This window comes from Phoca vitulina, unplaced genomic scaffold (assembly GCF_004348235.1).
Source record: "Phoca vitulina isolate PV1807 unplaced genomic scaffold, GSC_HSeal_1.0 scaffold12, whole genome shotgun sequence".
NCBI classification, from domain to species: Eukaryota; Metazoa; Chordata; class Mammalia; order Carnivora; family Phocidae; genus Phoca; species Phoca vitulina.
This window is the reverse complement of record NW_022589715.1, coordinates 45,423,972-45,442,548: the sequence shown is the minus strand read 5'-3', so window position 1 is coordinate 45,442,548 and position 18,577 is coordinate 45,423,972. Positions and strand designations below refer to the sequence as shown.

The 18,577-nt window shown below is 43.1% G+C and overlaps 1 pseudogene; it reads left to right on the top strand.

Moving 5' to 3' along the window:
• Positions 1 to 1,893: 1,893 nt before the first annotated feature.
• On the top strand, positions 1,894 to 2,266 carry LOC116636466 (annotated as a pseudogene).
• Positions 2,267 to 18,577: the final 16,311 nt, after the last annotated feature.

The following is an 18,577-nucleotide window of genomic DNA, read 5'->3' as shown; positions in this document are numbered from 1 at the left end:
TCTGTCTGTCACTATCCCCCTCTTTCCCCTTTCCAAGAAAACCACAATTTTGTTCAGGTTTCTCTGTTCCTCCCACATCCCTGTGCCTCGGGGAAGATGACCTCACCCCCAAGTTCTAGGGATGGCTTTGATTGGCTAAAGGGTAACTCCATCTCCATGGCAGTGCGTGATTCGGGGAGGGGCACGTGAGGCTAATTGGCCATTTTGATGGGATGAGAAGCTGCGTGTACACTATAGTGTTCAGGAAAGCCTTTCCTGACGCTTTTGAAAGAGCACTGGAACCTCTTCTCCTTTCCCACTAGAGGGGAATGAAGAATCATGCTGTTCCAATTGCTACAGGACCACAAGACCAGCCGGCTCAGGATGAAGCTGATAGACAACGGCAAGCGAGAGAAGTAGAAAGAATCTGAGTCTTTTAGGATCTCACTGAGTTGCTAGAGCAACCAACCCTAGAGCTTGCCTTACTTTTGGACATAGAGTTAAGTGAGCCAATATATCTCCTCTAGAGACTGGTTTGGGAGAATTTTCTTTCTTTCTTTTTTTTTAAAGATTTTATTTATTTATTTGAGAGACACAGAGAGAGCACGAGCGAGGGGGAGGAGCAGAAGGAGAGGGAGGAGCCGACTCCACGCTGAGCAGGGAGCAGGATGCGGAGCTCGATCCCAGCACTCTGGGATCATGACCTGAGCCAAAGGCAGACATCTAACCGACTGAACCACCCAGGCACCCCAAATTTTCTATTACCTTTAGCATCCTACAGCAGGGACAAGGGGATGAACCTCATGGCTGAGCATAAATTCAGCTTACTTCTATAAGGAATGACTCTGCTGGGTTTTCTGGTACATTTAAAAACATCTCTCTCTTCAATAAATATAAAGTACAATATGAAGGAGCTGGAAAAATAGAAAATATTTTTCTTGCAGATCCTTTTAACCCACCATTAGAGTAAGCATTTCTGTATGGCCTGTAAAGTGTGCCAGCTTTGAGCCAGACTATATTCAAACCCTGGCTCCATGGTTCCCAGCGTGTGACCTTAGGTAATTTAATTGGCCTCTCTGTGCCACAGTATCCTCAACGGCAACACTGGGTTAGTAACAATGCCCACGTAACAGAGTTGCAGAGAAGATTAAATAAATTAATATATGTAGAGAGTTTCAAAGTGTGACTATACAGTAAAGGCTCAAAACATTTAAATATTTTTATGGTGAAAAGCTGATTATTATCAATAATTATTATCAATAATATATGCTAGTAATAATACATACAAATGTGGTTCTGGTATATTTATTAATCTATAACCTATCATGGGCCAAGTATCTGGGTAGGTATTTTACACGTGTTTTCTCTAATTCTGATAATAACTCTCTGAAGTAGGGTTGATTCACTTCATTTTCAGATGAGGAAACTGGTGTTCACAGAGCCCAAGGGATATAGCCAAAGTTACATGGCTAGTGGCTGCAGAGCCAGGGTTTGAACCCAGCTATAACTACCATGCAGCTTCCCAGAGCACCTCTTAGTCAATCATCCCGGTGGGGAACAATGAATTTAGGGTCAAGAACAACCCTAAGAAAGAGCAGAGAAAAAAGCGTGCAAATAGAAGTCAGCCACAAAAGAACTAGATGAGTTTGGAGATGGGAAAAGGCTCAGATCCCTACTGAAGCCATCCCCTGAGCTCTGTGCTTGTTTCCAAATGACCAGAATTGCAGTAGAAGGTACTTTTTCCTCTGAACGATGTTTCCCAAGTCTGAGAAGATGGGATGCACTAGGGATTCTTTTAGCGTTGCCATTTGAGAATGGAAAAGCAGGGAAGATGGGAAGGGGGTGGAATTCGAAATTCAAATGGTATCTGATAAAATCACTTTGGACTTGCTTTTTTTTTTCCGCCATCTTGGAGTCTGTGGAGGCCTGCTGGGAACAGGACTCCTATAACGCCAAATAATGTCTGGAAGGCTGTGGTCCAAGGCCATTTTTGCTGGCTATAAGCGGGGTCTCCGGAACCAGAGGGAGCACGCAGCTCTTCTTAAAATCGAAGGTGTTTATGCTCAAGATGAAACGGAATTCTATCTAGGCAAGAGATGTGCTTATGTGTACAAAGCAAAGAACAACACAGTGACTCTTGGTGGCAAACCAAACAAAACCAGACTGGGGAAAAGTAACTCGTGTTCATGGAAGCAGTGGCATGGTTTGTGCCAAATTCCGAAGCAACCTTCCTGCTAAAGCCATTGGCCACAGAATCCGTGTGATGCTGTACCCCTCAAGGACTTAAATTTAATGAAAAGTAAATAAAGGTGTAGATTTGTTCTCTTGAAAAAAAAAAAATCACTTTGGACTCCACAGTTATTAACCCCACGTTGGCTCATTCCTCTAAATCTTGCGCTCCCTCTCAAGTGTACTATACATTAAGCGCCAGAAATTATTGATCCCTCCTTTCATACAGCTAGTACATCTCCCTACCGCTGAAATGCAAAGAAGCAATAAATGCTGAATAAGATGTTTCTTCTGGAAAGACCAATAGTGAACACATTCTAAAGATGAGGCAGTGATAAGTATCTTTCTGAAAAATGGAGACCTGCTGTAGGAAGACCTGCCCTGGAGGATTTGCTAGGGAATTTTTTTTACTAGGGGGATTCACCCCAAGCACATTCACTCAAATAATAAAATGATAGTGGTGTTTGAAAGAATTTAGAAAGGTCTCTAAACTCCTTTCTTGTCAGAAAAGATTGTTATAAAATGTTCCAGATAGTTCTTTAGAGCTTCATTTGAAGACCTTGGCATAAGTCCAAAGCAAATCTCTGCCTTAAAGTCCTATTGGTAGCGTGATTAAGAGTTACGTGGTATTCTTTGCAGAGAGGTGTTCATTTGATGAGGAATTGGGGAAAGCTTTTTCATAACATTATGCAGCTTTTTGCAAGGACTTTAGTAAATTCTGGCTTCTGTCCTTGGTCAGAAGTTAACCACCTCTAGTTAAGATAATTAGTAGTATGTAAGACAATGCTTGAGGTTTAACTCAAAAGAGGGTGGGAGTGGAAGGATGCAGGGGAGGCAGAGACCAAGTCCCAGACCTTTGCCAGAAGCAAAGTGAGTGTGGTTGGTTTCTGAATAGGCCACAGACCAGAGAGTAATCAGAAGGATCTGATCTACAGAGATGTTGGTGTTGGTTCATTGTTCAGAGGATTCCTGGGATGGAAAGAGATGCTCAGCCCACTAAAGCCCTACTCAATTTGCAATTTTTTTTTTTTTTTAAGAGTTATTTGAGAGTGGGGGTAGGGGCAGAGGGAGAGGATTTTCAAGAAGATTCCCTGCTGAGTGCAGAGCTGGACGCGGAGCTGATCTCATGATCCATGAGATCATGACCTGAGCTGAAATCAAGTCAGATGCTTAACGGACTGAGCCACCCAGGTGCCCCTGATTTGCAATTTTTAAAAAGATAGGTCTGGTGAAAAAGAACTTGGCTTACATTATCCCTAAAGTGAGTCACAGCACCTCACTCAATAACTAGACCTGGATGAATTCACAATGCAGAACCCCTAGTGTGCAGATGTGATCAAATATGCCTGAGGATGGAGTTTACACCGATGTCACAAGAATAAACTGTGAATCTTCTGCCTATAGATCTGAAGCCACTTAATGGGTAAATGTGATCAAAAGAAAAGCACACACTCAAAACATTCACAGGCTCTTCAACACTGATCCTGGACTTATACTGATTTACTGGGGCCCTGAATATTGGTAATGAGCCTTATGAAGGACATATGCTAAATGGAATTTTGACCCATTGTAACTCATAGTTGGTCCTATGGGACCTCAAACTCTTTTCATGGCTATTTCCCCATGACCTAAAGATACAGATAGTATTGGACAACCTCAGCAACTGGAAGCATCCTCACATTGACTTCTTGACTCAGGGAATATGGGCTATTATAACAGAGGGCTAAGTGTAAGTTCTTGGAATACCCTCTCATTAGCAAAATACAGAAAAGCAATATTACTGCATGACACCTATTATCACCTAGCAATATACTGTACAATTGTTTGCTTGTGTATGGTCTTTTTCCCTTCCTAGAATGTAGTCTCCTTGAGGGCAGATATTTTGCCTGTCATTGTTCATCTTCAGTGTCTAGGACATTGACTGGCACCTAATTTCTGAAGGAAATTTCAGAAGTCAGTTCCATCATCAAAGATTTGAAAGATACAGGTGTGGTGATTCCTACCACATTTCTATTTAAGTAAATATGGATGGGTCTTGGAGCATAAAAGTGAACAATCATAAACATAATCATCTGGCATTTCAAACTGCAACTTTTGTTCCAAATGCAGTGTTCCTACTGGAACAAAGAAATACTACTAACACCTGGAACACAGCTAATCATCTAGTAAATGCTTTTATTTTTACCCCTAGTCCAAAAATACTAACACTTGAGACAGGCTGATTTTACTTGGCAATGACAACAGTACAACTTCACTCCTACCTCAGCTATACACCAACTTTTTGCCTCTTTACTATATTTGTCAAACCAAATCTTGACTATCTCATTATCCCACAGGACATCATTATGGTTTGCTCTATTGATGACAGCATGCTTTTAAGAGTGTGTATTAATTAATTACTGTTGCATATTAAACTACCCCCAAAATCTGGTGGCTTAAAACAAAAATAAGTATTGATTTCTTAGAGTTTTTATGGATCAAAAATTCAAATAGGAAAGGGTAGGGAGGGCTTACCTCTACTGTGATGAAGGGAGCCTCAGCTAGAAGACTCCAAGGCTGGAGTTGGAATAATATGAAGGCTTCTTCGCTCATGTGTCTGGCGATTGATACTGGCTGTTCCCTAGCTAGGTTCCAAGGGCCAGTGGTGGGAGAAAAAGAGAGAGGGGCCAGGGAGAGAGAGAGAGAGAGAGACATAAGCTGCATCTTTTTTATAACTTAGTCTTAGAAAGCACATAGCATCACTTAACTGTACTTCTTTGGTTGGAGTAGGCACCAGCTCCCACCCAGGTTAAAGAGGGGAGGAAATATCACCCACCTCTTAGTGGGAGCAGTGACAATCACATTGTAAGAAGAACATGTGGGATGGGATAAATATAAAGAGTGGATATATTTGGAAAATACAATCTGCCACAGATTCAGAAGTAGCAGGTACTGTAGATACATATGCATGCCAAAAAGTGGGAGATGAAGCCTTTGAAAATGCAGTCTACTAGTGATCAAATGCAATTAATGAACTATGACTGGATTCTGGTTTGAAAAAAACAGCTATAAAGGGGCGCCTGGGTGGCTCAGTTGGTTAAGCCACTGCCTTCGGCTCAGGTCATGATCCTGGAGTCCCGGGATCGAGTCCCGCATCGGGCTCCCTGCTCGGCGGGGAGTCTGCTTCTCCCTCTGACCCTCCCCCTTCTCATGCTCTCTCTCTCTATCTCATTCTCTCTCTCAAATAAATAAAATCTTTAAAAAAAAAAAACAGCTATAAAACAATGTAGTCTCCATCCATAATTCCCAACTTGAATATAAAACAAATTCCCCGTTCTTTCACTGTTCTATATAGGTGTGTTTATGGTGTTTAAATTCAAAATTTAGTCCATAGGTTGTAGAATATCAATATGAGGTCGTATTGGACTAAAGAAGAAGTGGACAACGCTCAGAAATTCTGCATGCAGTGTCTAATGAAACTTTGGATTGTCTCCCTTCAGAGAGGAAGTGAGTACATTTTTTGTTATTATGAAGAAGAGATGCATTATATTTAGTAGGAATTTGTGTGTGTGTGTGTCTAAATATGGAAACAAGGGTTTATGTGGATATTGAATATTCAAAGGGGTGAGTAGTAGTACCTAATGTTACACAGGAAAATTAACTTCTTAAAATAACCTGAGTCCATTTCTGTTGCTTGTAACCACAAAACCCAACTGATAGACCTCCCCATGTCAGAGAGAGTAACAGCAACCACAAGATGAGAAGTAAACTCCATCATCCAGACCAACAGAGGGGAGAGAAACAGCAATGGCATTCAGTGATGATGGAGGTTTTGGCTACCAACTTAAGACACCAGGAAAACTGCACCAGTAGCCATTATAGGATTAAATGAACCTTTGAAAAGCATTTACAACAGTGGCTAGGTAGTAAGGACCATACAAGTGTTATTCAACAATAACAAATTAAATAGTGCTAGCATATAAATTTTGGGGGGATTTCCACAAGGAAAAAGAGGGAATTTGAGAGGTTAAATGTCCCAGTCATTCTATGATGGTGGTTCAGAGCCAAAGATACTTTTGCTACCTTTGAAATGGTTATCCACCTTAGTCTATGTACCATCATCTCTGCCTAGATGATTGCACTATCTTACTAATTGCTCCCTATGACTTCCACTCTCAACCTCCTTACAACTCATTCTTCACATTACAACCAGGATGATGAAATTGAAAGTCCAATTATGTCATTCTCCAGATGAAAACCTGCCATCATTCCTGCACTGCTGATGCCTGCCAATGTCTCGATGTTTTTTCAATTCTCCCTCTAATTTTGTAAAGTTCTCTTCAAGTGACCATGCTAAAAGAATAGTAAGCTCTAAACATCGAGTATATCTCTAGAAAGTTTACTATTCCTAGTGAAAAACAACATCAACAAAATTAATCTAACATCCATTGAATGATATATATGCAGTTACTATTTTACTATGCAGTATGGCAGTTAAATATAATCAGTGTATGAATGTATCAGGTATCAGGACTCAATCAGAGAAGCAGACCACCTTGAATATTATGGAAATTAGGACCTATTATAGCAATAAGACCTCTCACAATTAGGGAGAAATTTGGAGAAGTAAAGCCTAAAATACAGAGTTAGAGGATGAGAGAAAATTGCTAACCAACCCTCCTGACACATTGGCATGATGGGACAAGTTATGGCCTGCTGGAGAATTTGAGAAGCCAGGCACATCAGCTGCTGGAGTGGGTCTGTGAAGAGCTGGTGGAGAAATCTATGGTAAGCTATTGCCTTTCCATTTGCATTTGAGGGCAGGCCTGGGGTTGCTGTTGGTCAGCAGTGCCAGCAGCTGGAAAGAAGAGCTAGACACCTAGTTGGAAGAGCCAGGCTTATCTAGAACACATCAGCACTTCTAACATCTCTCATTGCATCCAACCACAACTTTCAGACAGTACTCCTATTTCCTTTCCTGCCTTCTAAATCTTGTGTACATTTTTTGTTTGGACCATCCAGAGAAGGAGATTCTGGACAAAGTTGTTCTAGCTTAGCCAGGTTGATACGGTACAAATTCATTACAACCGATAAACACTTAGATAAATTACTCATTGATATCTCTTTTAAACCATTTAACCAAATTGCTAGGTTTTGCTTTCTTGTTCTGTTGGTTCATGGACTCTTCAAGCAGGAAAATTTTTATTGTTTTCTCTGATTTTAGATATTCTTTCATCATCACCACAATCATACTAATACACACTGTCTTAGTCAACTTGAGCTGCTATAACAAAATACCATAGACCAGGTGGCTTAAAAAGCAAACATTTATTTCTCACAGGCTGGAGGCTGGGAAGTCCAACATGAAGGTGCGGCAGATTTGGTGTCTGTTGAGAGCTCTCTTCCTGGTTTGCAGATGGCTGCCTTCTTGCTGTGTGATCACACCGTGGAGAGAAAGAGGCCTCTGGTCTCTTTCTCTTCTTATAAGGATACCAATCCCATTATGGGAGCTCTATCCTCATGACCTCATTGACATCTAATTCCCTCTCAAATGCCCCACCTCCAAATACCAACATACTGGAGATTAGGATTTCAACACACGAATTTTGGGGGGACACATTCAGTCCAACACACACACACACACACACACACACCAGAAAGTACTAGATGTCTTTAAGGGGTATTGTAGATTGGTTCCCTAGAAGCAGATCCTGAAATGGGGATTCTTGTTCAAGTGATTTGTTGCAGTACTCTTAGGAAAGAGGAGTGAGGGAAGCAGGTTAGGGTAAGGGGATAATGTGGTCTCAACTGGATGCTAGCTTAAATCTGATCCCCTGGAAAAGCTCTAGAGCATAAATTGCACCAGTTAGCTCCATCTCAAGGCAAGGGCACTGGCTTTTTCTACCCTCATGCCATTTAGTCACTGGCTGAGGTCTGTTGGTAGGGTGATGGATGGGTGCAAAGCATTTGGCTCAGGGCAGTTCTCCAGAGAGCAGGCAGCTTTGAGAGTTATCAGTCAACACTTAATTGGTAAAGGGGATGGGGTGGGGCCCAACCTCATCCACTGCAAGGTGCTTTAGGAGCAGAAACGTCTATATAGAAAATGTGTGGGAACTCAGCCAGCTGAAGCAGAAGACCCACAACAGAGTCTTCTGTTTCTACTCCCTTTGTTTTTGTTGTGACTTCAGACATGCCACTGATTCTATAGCAGTTTGGTGTCTTGGCTCCTACTTTTAGATATCCTTCTGTAGTTCAGTGCTTGGTTATGGATGCTACATTTGCCATTGGACTCATAGTTCCTGTCTCCTCTCTTGTGTTACCAGCCTCAGGTTGTCTGGGGCTCATGTTTGGATGCCCACTTCTATTTCACTGCCTAGCAGGGTTCTCAGGCTCCCTTCTACCCTAGTACCCTACCTCCCACTGCAGCATTGTTATATGCAACATAACATAATCACACCCATGAAAAGAAAAAGACTTCCCACACATAACTGGTCTTTCCCTCATTCCAAAGAATTGCCTCTATGGTTTGCTTATTTGCTCTGATCCTACCATTGCTCTCTGTTTTACTCAGTATTTGTTATTTATTGCTGTGTAACAAATGATCCCCAAATGTACCAGCTGAAAACAACAAACATTATCTCATTGTTTCTGTGAGTTGGAAATTTGGGAGCAGCCTAGCTGGGTAGTTATAGTTCAGAGGGTCTCATGAGATTGCAGTCAAGATGTTGGCCATGATTGCAGTCATCTGAAGGCTGACTGGGCTGGAAGATCTGATATTCCAAGATGGCACCCTTACACAGTTCAGTTGGCAGAGGCCTCAGTTCCTTGCTGGCTGTTGGAAAGAGGCTGTGGTTTCTCACTACATGGAATTCTCCATGGGGATACTTGATTGTCTCCGAGACATGGCAGTTTACTTCCCCCAGAGTGAATGATCCAAGAGCAAGTGATCCAATGTCTTTTAAGACCTAGTCTCAGAACTTATAAACAGTCACTTCTGCCAAAATTATTTGTTAGACATGAGTTACTAAGTCCAGTCTACACCCAAGGGGAGTGGAATTAAGCTCCATTTCTTCAAAAGAGAAGTATTAAAGAATTTGTGGACATATATATTTTTAAGAATTTGTGGACATATTTTGAAACCAACACATACCTACCACATTAGCAGGGTCCCTGGGCAGCTGTTCCCTGGTCTTCACATACCTGGGATACTTGCAGGACTGAGGTAGCAGATTCTGAACCCAGAGGATGAGATTTACCTCCACAAAGGGATGATCACATGACCACTATTCTAGGGCATCTAAGAATTGGTGAGAGCAGAAGGATGCACAGTGAGGGGATAAAGGTAAGAGAAAATGGGCTGTGGGGTCAGATAGATTGGGTTTCAAGTCTTCACTTTGACATTTCTAAACTGGCTTGGAAAAGTCATTTAATTCAAGCCAATAATTTTTTTTTAGTATTAATCGTGTTACACAGTGCACTAGATAGTGGGGACAGGGTGCTGAAAAAAATTCACTTTTGTGGTGCTTATAGTCTGGTTAATCAAATAGACATTAAATAAGTCATTTCAATTGTAATGGGGGTTATGTCTATCAGAGCACACCCCAAGGAGATTTAGTCTTATCTAAGGAATAAAAGAAGACCTCCTTGGGGAAGGGACATTTTAAGTTGAAATTTGGAGGATGATTAAGAGTTAGCCAGGTAAGGGTCGCTTGGATGGCTCAGTCAGTTAAGCATCTCCCTTTGGCTCAGGTCATGATCCCAGGACCCTGGGATCGAGGCCCGCATAGGGCTCCCTGCTCACGGAGGAGTCTGCTTCTCCCTCTCCCTCTGCCCCTCCCTGCACTCATGTGTGCTCACTCTCTCTCTCTCTTTCTCTCTCAAAGTAAATAAATAAAATCTTAAAAAAAAAGAGTTTACCCAGGTGACAGGAACAGATAGTGCAAAGGTTGTGAGTTACTAAGACCCTTGAACTTCTAAGGAGACAAAACAAAGTCAGAGGGGCAGGAGTATTGATGGTGAAGGAAACAGTGGGGAGAGATGAGACTGGAAAGCTGGCTAGAGACCATACTTCTCTGAGTTTCAGAGGCAATATTAAGGATAGGGACCCATACCTAAGGTCCCCAACAATGGTCAGGTCAACTACTGACTTTTTAATATTCCACCAATAACTTGGAGCAGGTCATTTAATCATGGATTCATTTTTCAAGTTTTTTATTTTAATTCCAGTATAGTTAACATACAGTGTTATATTAGTTTCAGGTGCACAATATGGTGATTCAACAATTCTGTACATTATTCAGTGCTCATCATGATAAGTGTGCTCTTTAATTCCCACCCCCTACTATCCCCATCCTCCTGCCCACCTCCCCTCTAGTAACCATCAGTTTGTTCTCTATAGTTGAGTCTGTTTCTTGGTTTGTCTCTCTCTCTTTTTTTCCCTTTGTTCATTTGTTTTGTTTCTTAAATTCCACTTATGACTGAAATCATATGGTATTTGTCTTTCTCTGATTGACTTATTTCACTTAGCATTATACTCTCTAGCTCCATCCATGTTGTTGCAAATGGCAAGATTTCATTCTTTTTATGGCTGAATAATATTCCTGTGTGTGTGTGTGTGTGTGTATACCACATCTTTTTATCCATCTATCAATGGACAGTTCGGTTGCTTCCATAATTTGGCTATTGTAAATAATGCTGCAATAAGTATAGGGGTTCATATATCCTTTTGAATTAGTGTTTTTGTAGTCTTTGGATAAATACCCAGTAGTAGAATTACTGGATCATAGGGTAGTTCTATTTTTAATTTTTTGAGGAACCTCCATACTGTTTTCCACAGTTGCTACCCCAGTTTGCATTCCCACCAACAGTACACGCAGGTTCCTCTTTCTCCACATCCTCACCAACTCTCGTTGTTTCTTGTGTTTTTTATTTTAGCCATTCTGACCAGTGTGAGGTGATATCTCATTGTGGTTTTGATTTGCATTGCCCTGATGGCGAGTGATGTTCAGCATTTTTTTATGTGTCTCTTGGCCATCTGGATGTCTTCTTTGGAGAATTGTCTGTTCATATCTTTTGCCCATTTTTAAAAAAGATTTTATTTATTTATTCGACAGAGAGAGAGAGAGCCAGAGAGCACAAGCAGGGGGATGGCAGGGGCAGAGGGAGAAGCAGGCTCCCTGCTCATGATCCCTGGGGTCATGCCCTGAGCCAAAGGCAGACGCTTAACTGACTGAGCCACCTAGGCGCCCCTCTTCTGCCCGTTTTTAAGTTGGATTATTTGTCTTTTGGGTGTTGAGTTGTATAAGTTCTTTGCATATTTTGGATACTAACCCTTTATCAGATATGTCATTTGCAAATACCTTCTCCCATTTCAACTACTGACTGTTTAAGTAGAGGTGTGGCTTGATGAGAATTGTACAAAACCTGGAAAATGAGTTAAAGAGGGACAAAGTGGATGTAAGGGGCCCTTTTGGGGGAGCACTACAGGAACCTAAGTGGGGAGGCGATGGTAGCAGTGGAAGTGAGAGACCATTAGGAGAGTAACAAACAGGACTTAGCTGATGACTATGGGCTGGAGACGGGACTCAATGAACACTGTCCAAAGGTCAGATTTTTCGGTGGTGATGGGGGGTGATGGGTGGGTGGGGGCAGACTTTGCATTCTGCTTTCGACATACAGAGTTTTAGGGACTTGTGAGATATGAAGCAGAAGTGTTGGAAAGGCTTGGAGTTCAGAGAGAGTTGGGCTCCAAAGGCAGCTGTGAGGGTCTAGAAAGCACGCTGCAGTATCTTCCTGAAGGAGTGCGATGGTCAGGGCAAGAGTGTAGCAAAAGTCCAGGGAACCCTTGCGTTTAAGGAGCAGGGAGAAATGGAGCCTGCAAAGGTCCCTGAGGAGAAACAGAGATGGGAAGAGGAGGAAAGCCTGGAGGGTGCAGCGCCTGAGCTAAGGAAATGGTGTTTCTAGAGGAAGCGGTAAGTGGAATTACTGTTTTAATTAGGATAATTACAATCCTTATCTCATAGGACTCTTGTGAGGATTAAATGAGATAACATGTACAAAAAATATTTTAGTAATTCATAGAGGTTTACTATGTTGGGTGTTCTCTTTAGCAGAGAATGGGAGTGTATGGGGTAAGGGTTGGAGGAGGGGAGAAGGCCAGAATGTTCCCTCTGAAGTTACTTCCCAGCGCCTGATGCATCTAAGGCAAACTTGCAGTCAATTATTGACATTTGGGGCCAGCCAGCCTTTGACAGAGTGCAGTGTAATTTTGGAAACCAGGAAAAACCACCCTGCTCTAAAACAAAAACAAAAACAAACACAAACACAAATCTCTACCTGCTTAATATTTCTTAAAAATCCCTTGCAGGGAAGACCTACAAAGCCATTTCATTCTATAATAAAAGGTTTTAAAATGCAAATACCTGGGGCAGTTACCACAGCAATGTGAAGGAGATAGTTAAGTATAATTATGTTATCAGATCCTTTTTTTTTTTTTTTTAAGATTTTATTTATTTATTTGACAGAGAGATAGCGAGAACAGGAACACAAGCAGGGGGAGTGGGAGAGGGAGAAGCAGGCTTCCTGCCGAACAGGGAGCCCGAAGTGGGACTCGATCCCAGGACCCTGGGATCACGACCTGAGCCGAAGGCAGACGCTTAACGACTGAGCCACCCAGGCGCCCCCCCCCCTTTTTTTCTTAAACTTCGTAAAGGCACCTAGAACCAGGAAGGACTAGGGAGGGGAGGGAACGTTTGGTCACCGAAGGAGAAAGAGGAGGTGGGAGACACCCAAGGCAAATTTCACTGACTTCTCAGTTTCACAATTTTGCTTCAGGCAGGATCTGTTTATCTTCACATCTGTCCAGGAAAAATACAACTTTTGTGCACAGGTCCCCTGCATCTATCTGGGTAGCTGGTGCTGACCCTTACCTGAGCAGGAGGAATGCACCTCTCCTGGGTGTTCCACAGGCATCTTGTTTTTTTCTGGCAGGTGTTGGTGACCTAAGTCTAGAATCTACCTACAGATTCCCAACCCCGCCCAATTTAGTGTGCTGATGGTGTGGAGGGGACCCTTCTGGGGGTTGCCGTGCTGAACCCGTGCAGGAATCCCTAAAGTGGGCCCTTTAGGAATGGTGCACCTGGGGATTGATCCTGGGAAACTGACCTCGCCTTCACCTTTCCAGTAAGCACTCAGGAATGCGCCCCCGCTTGTTAGGTTCACTTGTGCCTGGTGGGCAGGCATGTCCTAAACTAGAGTCTCCAGAACCAGACAAGCTGGTGGTATCACAGCACGGACAGCAGGGCTGTTCTTGGGCACTGAGGCCAAGGAAGCCTCTCTGAAGACGGGAAGATTGCCGGGTCTCCGTTTGTGTAATTTGTGTAATTGGCAGTGTCCTTTGTCAGGGCCTCTGAGGACATTTCTGTCAATCACGGTCATCTGCACAATCAGGCTGTTACTCAATGCAAATATTCCTTTTCTGGGGACCATCTATGTCTTGCAGGAGGCTGTTTGTTCCCATGAGATTCTGAGTAATTAACTGAAGACAGCCCTTTAATTCAGCTCCATTGTATTTGCACTTAGGAAGCACCCATTAAACACTCCAGTTGGAGGCCAGAGGAGCAGAACAGTCCTTGCCCTCAAGGGCGCTTGTCTCAGTCCAGGTGGGAGATGTCAGGCTCAACTGGCCACCCCTCCCTCGATGCCACACTTCTCTCCCCACACGCCTGTCTTCTCTACTGCTCCCCGGAACCCCCCAACCCCAGCTTCTGGACTTGAGGCTCCATGGAGCTTTAGGCTCAGCCTGACTGCTGGTCTGCTTCCTGCCTGAGCCCAGCTCTGATAACCAGATGCTGGCACCATTTCCTCTGTGCCTCAGTACTGCTTTGGACTCTGCCTTGTATCTGCAGTCCAAGCCTCTGATTTTTCCTCATCAGGAGCAATGTCATCATCTCCCCAAAAGGCTCGGGCATGAACCGCCCCAATACAAGTTACAGCGTGTGGTGCTAATGTCGACTGGGTCCACTCCTGTCTGTCCCGTTCTTGCTGTGCCCGCAGACCAAACAGACATGTGTAGCTGGGTCGAGACTCTTAGCATATGACTTGCCCTCCTGTTCCCCATTCCAGTGAACAGACCTAATTCTAGAATTTACTCCTTTAATAATCAGTCCTACCCCATTTCAGTTAATCATAGATGTGCAGCTGTTTCTTGAGCTATGTCAGGGAAAAGCGAGTTTAAAAAAAGAAAACAAATGCAAGACAATGTGCACACAAATGTACAAATGTGGTACAGGGAACACACAACACGAAACGATTCCAAATGAGAATACAGCATGTCTGGTGCTGGACCAGACCTGTGTATTCCAGTCGAGAAGTTAATCCTTCAGTCAGGAGGGCATACTGTTTCTCAAGATGCTCCAGTAAAGTAAAAGAAAAGAGACAAAGAACAGCAAAACACCAAGATACTCAGCTAAAAACCAAACCAACAACCAGAAATCAAAGTGACTGGCAAGGCTGTGCACTAAATTCCCAGTAAGTAAAAGATAATTCCACACACTGATTGGAAGAATTTTGGTCCCATGGACACTTCGAACACAAAGTCAGAATCGGAATTCGTCAGCCTTTCTCCGAGTTTCATGACTTGGTTGATTATTACCCATCCATCCAGACTAGAAATCTGGTGTTGGAGCAAAAATGAAGACTCGGACTGCAAAGATTGAGACTGGAGTGGAAGGCACTGCCGCCAAGCCGGGGACTGACCAGCACAGCCTCGCTCTGGGGAAGGAAGTTCTAGCAGGTCACAGAGCTTCCCGTACTGTGAGGTCAAAATCCCCGAGAGCTGCTGACACGGGCTGGCGAGAGGTGGATTCTGTCGTGTGCATGAAGCGCCTTGTTCCAGATAATGACACTTGGCCACTTCCCTTGTGCGGCTCAGAGGCTGAGGAGGGATTCCAACACCCCAAGCAGGCCTGGACTGCTGTCAACACCCTAGGTGCGGGTCAGGATGTGTCACTCCTGCCTTCTTCTTCCACAGACCCCGATGTCCAACTGATAATCAAGTCATTTAATTATCTGTGTCTTTCTCATTTGTCTCTTCCTTTCCATCCTACTTGTGCGGACTTAGTTTAGTCTAATCTCTTCAGATTTCGGCACACGTCATCATTTTGTTTAAGTCTGAGCCCCACCCCCAACTTCCCCTCCAGCGCCCCTCGCACCCCATTGTTTACACATTCTCCCATCCAATGCTTGGTTTGTGGCTATCATTTGTTTATTAATCTGTCTTCCTTTTTGGGACTGTGAGAGCATGGATGTTCCCATATCTTATTTTTCCTTATATGTTCAGAAACTATTATAATCTTGACATCCAGTAGGCACTTAATAAATGAAAGTGAATGAATGAAGACCTACTGGCATTTCTTCACAAATTACATCATCTTCACATTAGATATGTGAATAAAAGGAGTATGTGTTTTAAACTGAGTCAGTGATCTCATGTATATGACTCAGCTCATCAGTAGAACCCTGGATGGTAATGGTGGGAAGATTTTGCTACAGGGTGAATAAAGATTATTTTTCTTCTTTAGCCCTATTTCAGCCTGTCCTCTTTATCAAATAGTTTGGGCATTCGATTCCTGTAATTTATGAGTTCCTATATATTCATCTTCTGGGAAAATTCACAGAGCGTACTTGCAAATGGGAAATAATTTGCTGGTATTTTCCCCCCTTTTTGGCACACGAATAAACGGAATGTTCTGACGACTTCAGTATCTCTTGCTTTGCCTTGCCCAATATTTGTCTTCAGCAATTTCACTGCAGTTATTTTTTTCTCACAAAGAAATACGTTTCTTCACATTTAAGAGGCACAAATTGTTGCTCCCACTTTTCAAAGGAGATGTGGTGCTTCCAGATTTAGAAAGACACTTCCAGCGCCAAGCTCTGTCAGACCCTGCCTTGGCTTAACGAGGAATGTTTCCGTTTTTCTTAGGCACAGAAAAAAAAAAAAAAAGTACAGCCCCCAAATTATTTAAGTATCTTTCAGTTGAGTTTAGAGGCCAAGGGAGGCAGTTACAGGAACTTCTGAAGGAATGAGTTTGGGTTGAAGACTTGGACTCATCTGCCAAATGCCATGCCTGGCTTTGCACAGATGGGTTAAGCCTCTGGCTTCTGCTTCCTTGCTGGTATAATGGGGAGGTTGACCTATATGATTTTTGGAGTCTGTCCTAGTTCTGAAGTTCTATGTATTATTCTCCTCTATTGCTACATAAGTTTTGGTTGCGTATACCCTCTCCAAGGGAGGGAGACTATGTTTTATTGTAATGAGGTGGCCAGGGGCAACGGGAATGTATTGTTTGATCATTTTTGACTCCCTACTGAGGACATGGGGGATGACAAATGGGTCACACTGGGACAAGAAATGAAGAAGGCGTAGACTGGGACTTCCTCTCCTCTCTGGGAAACAGATCTGATTGTTCATGGAAGAGGTCTAGTTTGGGGTCTATCTTGTGGCTACTTTGGAACCTTTCCTGACTTGTTCACCCAACTTCTATGGCATTCCTTAGCAAGGGAGAACTTTTTGGTATGTAGATGTTTCCCTAAAGATCTAGAACCCTGGTCTCTGACACACCTGACACACACACCTGAAGTTGACGAGGCATTGAGAGAGAGGAGTGTTCTCATCCTCCTTCAACTTCTAGGAACCACTGCTAAATTGGCAGTGAACTTCTTCAGATTCAATAGTGACTCCTTGAAGCACAGCACTAGTACTGGATCACTGGTTTTGGTGGCAAAGGAGCCACACTAACCTCAACTGTTTCTACCATGGACCTCGGCCACTGTGGCGCTTCTTTTGGCTAAAGAATTTGAGGGACTCCCTGTTTTCAGCAGCTCACAGCAATGGTGGTGGAGGATGGTTTCTTCTGGCAGACAAATGGATTTTCTTTGAAGTGATCTGGGTAAGCACTCATGGGTTTCTGGGATGTATCACAGACAGGAAACCCCAGGAGAGGAGACTAGATTTCCTGCCCTTGGAATGGGAGTGCAGAATTTTATTGATTTGATTATGAAAAAGAAAGATCTCATTTTGAGCCGCAAATGGGTGAAATAGGACATTTAAATTGTACCATATTTAGTTTCTCTCACAGATGATGATTATTCAGTAAGTACTTATTGACTGACAGGATAAATGAAACTGTTGTTGAAAAGAAACTGAGGATAAAGGAGTTTGGCCGGCCATTAGCTGTTGGTCTTGATTCATCCTGTAAGGTGTAGTTGATGCTAAGCTAAACAATGGGCAGGTGAGAGATGGCCCATTTCTTCACTTGGAGGTTTTTACTTCATTCCTTCATTCCTGAGCAGATGCCAACCAACCTGAAACCTCCTCTTCCTTTTCTTCCCATTTTCTCCCTTCTCTATACTCCATTCTTTCTTCTTTCTCTCTACTCTACAACTTTGTTCTTCCATACTGAAAAACCGGTCAAGAGGAAAGAGTGTTAGGGTTGAAGGAAACCAATCAATTTCTAGACTGAGCCTGGGAGTATTCCTTGGCATATCCCTGAATACATATACCTTGAGCCCTGAGATGGTGAACAGGCAACAAATTCTAAGACCCTTGAAATCTCAGTCTAATCAAGCCTTCAGGATGCTGAGTCATTTCAAGTCCTTAGGGTTGCCTGGGCACCATACAAAGCAAGTTCCAAGGAAAGACTCTTTCCTCAGGATTATCTATTTCTGTACAGTGAACTACTACAAAATTTAGTGGCTTGAAACAACAACCATTTTATGATATTTCACTATTTTGTCGGTTGGAAATTTGGCAGTTCTTAGTTGGGTAATTCTTCTGCTCCACCTGGAGTTGCCTGGATTTGCTCAGGGTATTCAGCCACAGCTGGTCTGCAGTCAAATGCTCTACCCCTGAGCTATACCCCCGCCACAGCTGGTCTGATCTGAAGGGTTCAAGATGGCTTTTCTCACATTCATGGCACCTTAACAGAAATGGCACTGACTGGAAGGTTGGCTTGTCCATCCCCTCTTCACATGATCTCAGGGACTTTCCACATGGTCTCTCCAGCAAGGCAGCCAGACTTTTTATGCAGCTACTCAGGGCTCCAAAAGAGCAAGGAGGAAGTGGCTGGTTCTCTTAAAGGCTAGTCCCAGAATGAGCACAACTTCTCTTTCAGTGTACCCTAATGGTTAGTATTATGTATCAACCTGGCTGGGCCATGGGATGCTCAGATATTTGGTAAAACATTATTGCTGGATGTGTCCTATGGGAGTGTTTCTGGATGAGGGCATTTGAACTGGTAGATTGAGTAAAGCAGACTGCTCTTCCTAATGTGAATGGGTACCAATCAATCCACTGAGGTCCTGAATCAAAAAAAAAGGCAGAAGAAGGGAG